This window comes from Eulemur rufifrons, chromosome 3, assembly GCF_041146395.1.
Source record: "Eulemur rufifrons isolate Redbay chromosome 3, OSU_ERuf_1, whole genome shotgun sequence".
Classification (NCBI taxonomy): domain Eukaryota; kingdom Metazoa; phylum Chordata; class Mammalia; order Primates; family Lemuridae; genus Eulemur; species Eulemur rufifrons.
Window position 1 is genome coordinate 32,698,297 of NC_090985.1, and position 11,350 is coordinate 32,709,646.

Here is an 11,350-nt window from a genome sequence, read left to right on the forward strand (position 1 = left end):
TGATGGAGAAGCTTCTCTGGAGAGAAGTACGGGTCCATATCCCTTTATCTGGGCTGGGGTGTTACCTTCTGCCTCCAACTCCAGAGAGAGGGGCTTCAAGGGGGCTTGAGGGGACTTGTTCCATGCTATCCTGTGTGCAAGACAAACTAGGTCTGACTTCTGCCTAAGTGATTAAAAATGACCAACTGCTCAGGTGCGGGCCGTGAGTGCAATGCTACGTTGGAATAGGTGCGCTCACGGAGGGGGAAGGGGTGCATAGCCTGAGCCTTCAGTCAGAGTGGGCATCTTAGAGCTGCCTTCTCGCTGGACAGTGGGAAAGATGAGGAGAAGGAAGCTACAGGTGAACACCTAGTGGCTGGAGGACAGGAATCAGGGGGCAAACTTCCTGGGTCTGCAGGGTGCAGGGGGCCCTGGAGGGCCTTCTGGAGAGCACACGGGAGAAAGGGTCAGCTTTGAGCAATAGCCAGGCCCGAGGGGACACAGCCAGCTTGTGGCTGAGACAGTTCTAAGGAGACTTTTTCCGTTGATCTATTTCTATCTGTTTTCTATGGCACATCAGAAACTGACTGTGGCAGTAGAAACAGAAGCAGGCCAGGCAGAGATGGAACAGAGCCAGCCACACCCCCGTTTGCCGCTGCAAGCTTCACCCTGACGCTGACCCAAGATACGAGAAAAGAGAAGATTTAGCACCAAGGCAGTTCAGAGCTTCAGTAATTACATGGGCCTGGAATTACATGGGATTTCTAAATCTAGACTTAAAAGTAATGCAGGAATGTCTGCTATTTTTCCACGAGCAGAAAAATGATAAGCCCACGAGAGTGTTCATTCAGAGTCAGATGACAGTAACCTCAACTGCCTAAGGTTTAAAAGTTGCATCTTCATCACCATTCACACTTCTTGCTTATTAACCTGCACACACACACACACACACACACACACATTGAACTCGACTAGGGATGCAGAAATAACGAAGGCTCAAAGTCTACACATAAGATACTCATTTTTCGGAGGAGTCAAATACATCCTTACAATGAATGCATTGTGCCAATTACCAGGATAGACCCAGGAGCCCATGGCAGGGAGGGGCTGAGGTCAGGGAGGTCCTGCAATACAGCGCCCGGGATCAGAGATTTCTCTGCCTTATGAACTGCTCTGAAAAACCCTGAAACCAAGGATTCCTATTTCAGTTTAATGAATGTAGAAGGACCATTGTCTTAGGCAACAAAGGCACCTACACACACACAGGAACAAAATCAGGAAACCCATAAGCTCCAGTCTGGAATTTTACCAAATTAAACACCCACCGCCCGCATGAACCACACTCCAGACCAAATGGCTAAACTCTCTCGCCTGACAGTTCCTCTGGCTCCACTTGCAAATCTCTTGGGGCTGGACAGGTCTGACGGGGGAATACAGCTCCTTCAGGCTGAGCTGAAGATATATCCCCCTGTGGTTTTAGTTCTTCATCCTTGTTCTCCCCAGAGTTCCTCACAAAGCGAGCCTGCTCTTTTCTCATGTGACAGACCCTGAGATACCAATCTCAGTCCTGTCCCCCAGTCCTCTTCCCTGGGTTAAACTGCCTCTTCTCATCAATTATTATTTTAAGCCATGATTTTGAATCTCCCGGTCACACTGTCCTATCTTTTGAACATATTGCACTTGGCCTCTCTAATGAAGCAAGCTTTAAACTGAAAGATGAGAGAATTAAGTGAGCAACCTATAACGGCAGGAAGGAGGATCCAGAAGGGGAGGATGGTAGGTGCAAAGGCCCTGAGGCAGAGACATGCTCATGGGTCCTAGGAAGAGCAAGGAGCACAGTGTTGCTGCAGAAGCATGAAGCGAGTGGCATGTGGTTAGAAATGAGGTATGACAGGTAGTCAGACGTTAGGCTAGATGGGCTCTTATAGATAAATAGGGATCTGGATAAAATTCTACATAATGAAAATGGCATACTTAGATTTATCTTTTTTAAAGACATCACAATGCAGGGTTATAGGAGGCAAGAGATGACAAAAGAGGTGACCACTATGATCTGAGAGCCTGGACGTTTAGCACATCTTGGTGCACAGATATAGGTACAGTCCCTGCTGGAAGTTTAATGGGAAGGGAAATCACAGGCAGATACCAAAGGCTAACATTAGGGTTTTTTCCTGTTTTCTATGTGCCAGGCACTCTTCTAAATGTTACATGTGCTTTAACTCATTTAGTTCTTATGGCCATCCAGAGATAAGGCTTTTTAAAAGGATAAGGTCCCCATTTTATAGCTAGGGAAACTGAGGTACAGAGAATTTATGACAAACTTCACAAGGAAAAACTGTGGTGCTGCCAGGAATAGGCTGTGGGCTTCCCAGCTGCCAACCCCACACCCCTCTGCTGCGCGTCATCTTTGTATGCAAATCGTTGGAGCGCACGTTTCCATCTGGGGTCGGTGTGGTAGGGGGTGAGGCCAGTGACTTCCTAGCTGATGGCGGTGATGGCCACAGACCTAGCTCCACCCTGTCGGGGTGGGAGGTGGACCAGCGAACCAGGCAGAGTCACTTTGTGCGGGGCTTGAAATTGTTTTACCAGGCAATGGGGAGTCACTGATGGGTCCGCAGTCCCCTCTGGCCGCTAGCGTGACACTGATAATGGAAATGAAGAGATTCTTGTCCTTTGTCTCCAAGGCTAGGCAGAGATAGAGCTCAGCACCAGGTTCTAAATTAGCAGACAAGCCCCTTGGAGAACGTGTGGGGCTAATTAGTATTAGGTTTGGGTTTAGAGGATAAGCTTATGTGCTCACGTCCTCCTCACGGTCCCACTGGATGCATCTTTGATTCTGAGTGTTAATTAGAGCTGCTATACCGCAGCTTGGAATTTAGCGGGAAATAAATTGACATAGGTTAATTCAGTAGACAAAAGGGACTGTCCCTCCTTGAAGTCTCATTCGCTTCCAGGTGTGGACAGTTGGACAAGTTCCAGGGGCAGCACCTGGTGATCTCAGAGTTCATTCTCCAGATTGGTTAAAATCCCTGCAGTCTCTTTCTAATTAGTGATGTTAGAGGCTGTCTCCCAGCTCCCGGATCTCTTAGGTTAATTGAAGGGCAGGTGGGGGAAAGCCTGAAAGATGGGTGCTGGAATTCCTGTTTCTGACCAGCTCTGAGACCTTGGGGGAAGTTATACAACCTTTCAGAGCCTCAAGGTCTCCATCCGGAAAATGGGTGTGAAAACGGCAAAATGCCTCCTAGAGCTGGCGTGTCAGGACGAGAAGACGGAGCAATGTCCAAGGATGCGGCATGGACTGGCCCTCAGGAAGGCGTTGTTCGAGGCATACGGTCCTGGAGTGTGTTTGGTCACTGTCCTCTGGACACATCTGTCCTGGAAACATGCTCCCTCCTGGTTCTAATCTGCAGCAAGAGGCACAGGTGTGTCCCCAGTGCCCTAGGGCTGGTGCTCTGTGCTGAGGGAACCTGGTACCCAGAGACACGCGATCTTGCACTGTGTTGCCAGGGGAGCCTTAAAAGAGAAGAAGCTACTGGACACCTGGGGGTGAGTCAGCGGGAAGGAGGGCTCTGCTTGTATTTGGCGCTTTGACTCCATCCAGTAAAGGCACCGATGATGAACAAAGCCCTGCTTCTAGAATGTACCAGGGTCTTCTGCACATTGTCACACATTAGGGCTTTGTGGCAGCCACTGCCAGGGCTCTCCCCACGTTCCCCAGAAAAGCCTTACCACATCAAGGCATGCCGGCTCCTGGTGCATTCACTCCTGGCAGCCCCCACATCGCCCCGTCCCTTTGATGAAAGTCCGCCCTGAGGCAGCTGGAGCCCACTTTGCCGCACAACCATGCCAATGTTTTTGGTGCACACTTGCTAATGTACCACTTTCACATGAATTATCTCAGTGTCTGCTTCTGGGGACCTCAACCTAAAAGTTGGGTACCATATTTGGTACCCACTATGTGCCAGGCACTGAATTAGGATGTTTTTCTTTTTGTAAAACACATTATCTCAGTGAATTCTCACAATTAATGTGTGGGGATTTTTAGAGGTAAGGAAACCGAGGCTCAGAGATTTAAGCAACTTACCCCAGGTCACACAGCTGGCGAGGTAGAGTGTCCCAGCCCGGGAATCCAGTCCTCTTGCCTCGTCCTCTTTGGCATGCAGGGCGGGGATAGAGGGAGGCAGGAAGGTCTCCAGGTCTGCTGCAAAGCTTTCCTCTCTTCTATATGTTGAAGTTCCCATACAATATTTTATTTTAAAAATAAGTTCTGTTTGAAAAGAGAAAGTTGAAGACCACAGCAATGTGTCTTCTCCACGGGACAACAGCGAAGATTATATGAAATAATGACTGCAAAGTGCCAGCACCGAGCTTGGCACACAGCATATGGCTGATAAATATCAGCAAACGGGATTATATATTTATAGCGTACACTCACAATGTATGTGTGCTTGTTATATAAATATGCCATCTATAATTTAAGGAAACAAATAATTTATATATTTTCAGAAGATGCAAATACTCTCAATGTCTAGTTAGTAGAAATAAATTATAGAAGCATGCATATATGCATTATTTCTACGTATATATTTAGAGCGTGTGGAAACAAGTGATTTAACTCTAAGCTGTGTGCACATGTGGTTCCTCAGAGGAATTTAGAAGTTTCTGGGATGCATCTCCTTAAAAAGGAGGGAAATTGCTTGACGCCCCCCACCTCAGTCCCTACTCTCACCCTCACTGTCTGCGTATTTGTCGGGAAGCTGAGGGACTCCCATCCCTTTGCTGCTGTGCACCAACAGAGAGGACCTACAGACCACTATCAACGTGCAGGTGACCCCTCCCCAAACCCAGAGCTCCAAGCCCCATCCACTCATCCCATAGCAAATACTTGATAAGACCTACTGTGTGCCAGGTTTGAGCGCTGCGGATGCTGAGATGATCGCTTAGGCCCTACTCACAAGGGGATCACAGTCTAGTGAGGGAGAGGGACGGTGTGTAAGTCCATGTTTGCAGTCCGGAATGCCAGACACACTGCGCTCCCATGGTTTTCACGCTTTCCTCCACCAAAGCCCTGATTTTACTGCACCACAATTGTCTATTTGTGTCTTGGTCTTGGAATGGGGACCAATGTTTTTGAATCTATCTCTATCTAGCTCAATGCCAAACTCTCTCCAATAAATATGTCAGGGATATTGGGGAAGATTAGCCATGCTATAGAAATTAAGTTGCATATACTTGATGTGCCTGGAGAGGTCAGAAAGAAAATCCTAGAGAAATGGATAGTTCAGCTGTTGCAGGGCGGGTGAGAGTCTGTTGAGCAGAGGGGAGAAGGAAGGGTGCCCCTAGCCAAAGGACCAGAGTATTTAAATGCAGAGGCCTGAATAAACATGACCTGCTCAGGAAAAGGCAGTAGAGGATGAGATTTGAGATGAGGCAGGGTTGGAAGCAGGCTGTGCCCAGACAGGAAAGACGTTGGTAAATCAAATAGGAAAGCTGGGACTTCAGCCTACGTAGCAGTGGCCAGGAAGGATTTGCAGCGGGGAACTGGTGGATGCTAGGGAGCTAATCAGGTCGGCAGATCCAGGAGCGAATGGGGACAACTCAAGCTGCAATCGGTGGGGCAGAGGACACACCCAGGGCAGGCCCCAAGAGTTAAACAAGTTACAGGTGCTTGGATAGACCAGCCAGCTCCTCTCACTGCAAGCTTATCTAACCCAGGATCGGTTCTCTCTCCCTATTGCTAACAGACAAAAACCCAAATTTTTCTATGGGCCAATTATGAGAGAGAAATCCCACAGGGGATAATAACATCAGCACTGGGAAGGGGCTTAGAGGTCACCCACCAGGTCAGCATTTTACCTGACCAGCATGAAGGGGTCTCAAGGCTTTCCCAAGAACACACAAAGTCAGAGGCAGAGCTGAGATTAGGACTCGGTCTTCAGAATCCAGTGCCAGGGCCGTGAAGCTCTTGTCACAGTCCTCTGTGCCAGCTGTCTGTGCAGGAAGGCTTAAACACGGCACTTGGACTTCCTAGGTGACGGAGCAGGTGAGTGTGGATGGCAGGGGATGCTCCCTTCCCACGAGGAAGAAAAAATGCCATGAAGGGACAGGCGATAGTATTTATTCCTTCTTTCCTCCTGAGGAATAATTCAGCACAGAGTGGAGGATGCCCGGAGACACGCTAGCAGCGTGGATTAATTTCCAATTCTGCTGGAGGCTGCTGCTACTATCGGCCCTTGTCTGGCTAGGCTGAAAATGAGGGTTCCTGGAACTGGAGATGGGGCCATCCTCACATGGAGCCATGAGAAGATGGGAAAGGCACAGGCGGCTTCCAACCCAGGAGCTTCCCATTGCTCCATGGTTCAAAATAGGACAGCCACTCCCTTCACCCTGCGGGCTCACAGATCTGCCATCTGGGGCAGCAGCGCCCCTGAACCACTAAACATCACCCACTCTCACTCCCACCTGCTCCTCTTTGGCCACGTGGACAAATATTAATAGATTTTTCCCTATCCCCAGTTTTCCTCTCATCCACTTTAAAAAATAAAATCTAATTCAGAATACAGAACAGCTTATTAAAAACATAAACTCACTCCTGGCCTCTCCGCATTGGAAATAAAAGGTATTTTTTAATCAAAAGGAATTCCTAATTCACTGCAGGGCTGTTTGCTGAACTGTTTGAAATGCCACTTTCCTAAATGACATGGGCTGGTATCTGGTGGGGAATAAAGCAGCCATCTCACCTTGTCCTCGGTCGGCTCTTCAAGAGGCCACACACCTGGGAAGACGTCACTCTTGGAGAAGTCTCCCGCAGCCCATTGCCAAGAAAGGTGTTTGGGTCAGATATGTTTGAAAATAGATGAACAGCAAACCTACGCAGGCAAATGGAACAAGCTGATTTCACTAATTCAACTGTTTATTAATAAATATTTATTGGGCATCATCTATGGACCTGACTGTTTTAGGCATGGGACATCTAGAAAAGACTCATGTGTGGTTCTGGCCCTCAAGGAATGCCCAGACTGGTGGGGACTCAGATAAGCCAATAATATGCTGCAACACAATGATGAGAGCCATCCAGGAGAGATCTGCAATGTGAGAGCAAAGAGAGGAGGAAGAAGGAAACCTACTCTTCCCGGAGGGGAGAAGAGCTTGTCCAGGGAGGAAGCGTTTTCACTGAAACTAGTCAGGACTCCTTCTGTTGCCAGGGGCTTATCCTGACTCAACTTGGCTTAAACAAAAAAGGCATTTGATTGACCAAAGTAAAGAGGTGAGATTCAGGTATGGATGGGCGGCAGGGAATTAGTAGGGGGAAAGGTCAGTTCAAAGGCCCTGAGGCAGGTCTGTCTAAGTCTCCTGGCTTTCCCTGCTTTCACCAAGCGTCAGCCTCTGGCACAGGTCCCTAAGTCATGGTAAAGTGGCCTCCCACAGCTGGGAACCCATATCTTTCCATTTCAGCAACTCCAGAGAAGAGAAGAGCTTACCAGTAGCTCCAGAAATGGTCCTGGGCCAACTGTCATTGGTCTGGCTTGGGTCTTGTGTCTTCCTGGGCCAATCCCGGCTACCACAAGGGTGCAAGATGCTGCCTGGGCAGGCTTGGCCCATGTGCCCATCCCTGGAGTCAGAGGAATGGGTGAAGGGAATGCATCAGCCTTTCCAAATGACATTTATTCCAGAACATTCATTAAGGAATATTGTGAGCCAACCACTGCTTTGAGGGAAGAGGAGGATACACCAGGACAGAAGGAACAGAACTCACTGCCTTCTGTGAGCCAGCAAATGAGTGAAACACAGAGTGGGGGCAACGCGGTGAGTGCAAGTGCTGGGGAAATAAATCAAGGAGTGGGGTGCAGTGGCTGGGAGGGAGGCTGCAGCTGCTGTGTTGACAAGGGGTGTTGGGGAAGGTCTCGCTAGAAGGAGAAACATTCCTGCAGAAGCTGAAGGCGCTGAAGCCTGAGCCAGGTGACTCCGGGGTAAGACGAATGCAACAGAGGGAAGATACATTTTTAAGGTCCTGAGCTAGCAAATGGCTTGACAGCTTTCAGGAGCAGCAAGAAGGGCCCTGGCCTGACCCTAGGGAGCAACAGGCAGAAGAGCGTGTGACAGAGGGTGGGACGTGGAGGCAGAACATTTGGCAACTTGGAAAGCATGTAGGAGAACCAGTGCCCCCCGGGGAGAATTATGATGCTCTGATCAGAGGCCTGAGGATTGATCCTGGGGAGATAAGACAGAGATGCCCTGTTCAGAGTCCAGGAAGGAGCATAGATAGATATGTGGGGAGAGAGTGTCCCCGACAGAGGGAGTGGTGTGGAACAAGAACAGGCTATCCAAGGCACAGTGCCTTCTAGGAGCCAGCAGCTGTTCAGACTAGAATATTTAAAGAAAGAGACTGTGTCTGGGCCAGAGTCTCCAGGAGGCGGCACAGGAGAGGGACCCAGTGTGTGGCCCACGCTTTGCTCCAGGGCCCTGACCGGACTACGCTGATACTCAGGTGTGTCTCCCGAGGCAGAAGAGGGCTCGCAGAATCAATCCCTCCTCCTAATCTCTCTTCCCAGGAAACTTGCAAATATTAAAATGACCACTCAAGGGAAACATGATTTGATTTTAGGTTTAATTGAAGGACATTGTGCAAATGAGGAAATCTAGAGAGAGGAAAAAAAGAATGTTCCTGGAGATGGTTTCATTTTCATTTCTTCCTAAAAACATGGCAAGCTGCATATTTAAAATACCAGATGAAGGATATTGCAAACAGATAACCATTTGTTTTCATTCCTGGGAAAGAGTAGATGACATCTGGGACCGCCTTGGCAGATAATAATATTGGCGAACATGTGCAAAGTTCTAAAGTTGGCAAAGCGCTGTGCACATGTGTGTACCATTAGCGGGAGCAGCAGCGGCTGACATTCCACTCCATAGAGAGTGCAGGGGGCCCAGAACCCTGGGAAATCTAGCGTCACCCGGCAGACACATGTGACTCAGCAAACGCTCAGGGAACCCCACCCATGTGCCACGCACGGAGCCACGAACTGCAGGGAACTGGGCTTCGGTTTGGTGCCAGGATGGTCTTGAAATCAGAGACATGGACGCAGCCCTCCAGAAGAGGAAGAACAACCATGCAAATGATAACGATCACGAGCTCTGACCTAGCCCTGATATCCGTAGAGCATTTTACTCTTGGCAAAGTGCTTTCTCGTGCACTAATCCTTCTTGCCCTCACAGTGGCCCTGTGCAGCAGGAAGTGAGCCAGATCCGGACGCCTTTGGTGCCTTGGCGAATAATTGTGCCTTGTCTTAAAATTCCAGACTGCCTGATCCAGCACCTCCTTCTATCTGCTTGCAGCCTTCTGATTTCAAGATTATTCTTTTTTAAACACCAAAGGAGGCAAGAAAAGCTTCATCGTTTTCTGTGGCACCCCTTTCAATAAAAGGATTTGTTCTGGAAGATTTGGATTCAGTGAAAAGGCTGTATTAAGGACCAGGAAGGCCACATGTTTCCTGAGGCTGCATGTTCCCCACCCCGTCAGGCAGCTGCACTCAAGCACCTTTCAGTGAGCATTTGCTACGAGCTGGGCACCGTGCTGTGCACTTTATGTCTGTGATTTTACTTGCACTCCACGAGAATTCAGCGAGTTACTATCCTTAATTTACAAAAGAGGAAGCTGAGCCTCAGACATTTGTTTCTTCTCCAAGGCGCTACGTGTTAGCAAGTGGTGTTGTCAGGATAGGAACTCACGCCTATCTACCAGAAAACCTGTGGCCTTCACCTGCACTTGCTATAATGTAAGTGGAGCTTAAAGTATTTGTTTTTGAAATTGGCGTTGAGACTACCTAAAGCAGAGTGAGCCTTCCCACGAGGCAGGTGTAGTGTGACTTGGAAGAGAACGCAAAACTCCTAGCCAGGGCCAGAAAAGAAAAAAAAAAAAAAAAAGGAAGAAAGAAAGAAAAATAAATAAATAAGCTGCTCCAAGGTCACTGCCTGGACTTGACCCCAGCCTGCCCAGCTGAAGAACCCACTCTCTTCACCAGCTCCCTACACCACAGATGTGGGTGTACCCAGCTCCATGCCTGGTGTCTGACGGTCAAGAGTGGAATGTGAATGTAATTTTTGGTAGAGGCATTGTTTTTAACCCTCACTACCATCCCTGAAAGCTTGTTGCTAGTAGCCCACTCCCAGATGTGGAAACAGAGCCCTGGAGACACTAAGCCAGCACTAATGTCAGAGTTCACTCAGAAGATTCCAGAAGAGGGGTCTTAACCCAACTCAGCTCCACTCAGTCTTCTGAACCTTTGTGTCCCACCTCCAGGACATTGCTTCTGGTAAAGCCTCATCATACCACATTTTGACTTTGTCATCTTCTCTTCTCCTCCAAAAGAAACCCAGTCAGTACATCCCCGAGGGCTCAGATGGGGGCAGGACTCGCACTGCCACCCGCAACTTGTGCCACGTCCTTCCCAGAAGCTGAAAGCCTCTGGGGAGAAATCAGGTCATCAGTATTCTAGGTCCACAGGCACGGCCAGTCTGACCACAACTGACCTAATTGGGTGCAGCATCAATCCAGGGCGTGACTGCCGAGAAATCGCTGATGGACACGGTCGCTGAGCAGGGTTGCCAGCAACATGGCTCCAGGAGTCGGTCAGTTCTGTTGTGCTAGGGGTGTTTACTAGGGTGGGGAAAGGACACTGGACCCGTGGTCAGAGGACCTGGCTTCCCACCCTGGCCACACCGCCTGCTTCCCCAGCTGGGAGATGGGGTTAGTGAGGCCTCAGTGAGGATGAATATGGGCAAGTGCCCGACACTCCATCTGCTCATAGTAGGTGCACAAGACACACTGGTGAAGTGCACTGGCTGGATCAGACTGTAACCACTTGAGTTTGGTAGCTAATGGAGGAAGATTTATTGAAGTGATTATTTTTACTGTGTAGATAAGGCAAACAGTTAAACAATTTGTTTTCCTGTGTTGACTCACCATGTTTGCAGAAGGGACTTATGAAACCGAACTTTGCACTTACCTGGTCAGCCTCTTGGTCAAGCCAGTGGTGGCGTTGTTGCTGGCATCTACTGCTCTGAAATTCCACAAGGAAACACACTGGCAAAGAACCAAGAATGGGTTGCCCTTGGGAAAGATGATCTAGAATCCAGTTGGTGCAGTTTTATGGCTTGTTCCTATGTATACATTTAAAAAATATTATTTAAATAGATAATATAGGCATGTAGATTAAAAGGAAACCTCAAAAGGTTAAAAAAAGAAAAAAGAAACCGGCTGGCAGAAATCCTGGAAGCCACCTGGGGATTATCTCCTTTTCAATGAGTTCTTTGGAGCCCTTCAGACCCTCTGTGTTTGGAAGCAGGAAACTGCTCCTGAGAAGACAACCCC

At 48.7% G+C, this 11,350-nt stretch overlaps 1 long non-coding RNA gene across 1 annotated transcript; it reads right to left on the reverse strand.

Annotated features, from left to right (window-relative positions):
* Positions 1–4,067: 4,067 nt before the first annotated feature.
* On the reverse strand, positions 4,068–11,021 carry LOC138381619 (uncharacterized). Its single transcript, XR_011233163.1, has 4 exons — positions 10,986–11,021; positions 7,461–7,591; positions 6,720–6,848; positions 4,068–4,246 (listed from the first exon to the last, which is right to left on the reverse strand). It is a non-coding gene; the product is annotated as an uncharacterized lncRNA (long non-coding RNA).
* Positions 11,022–11,350: the final 329 nt, after the last annotated feature.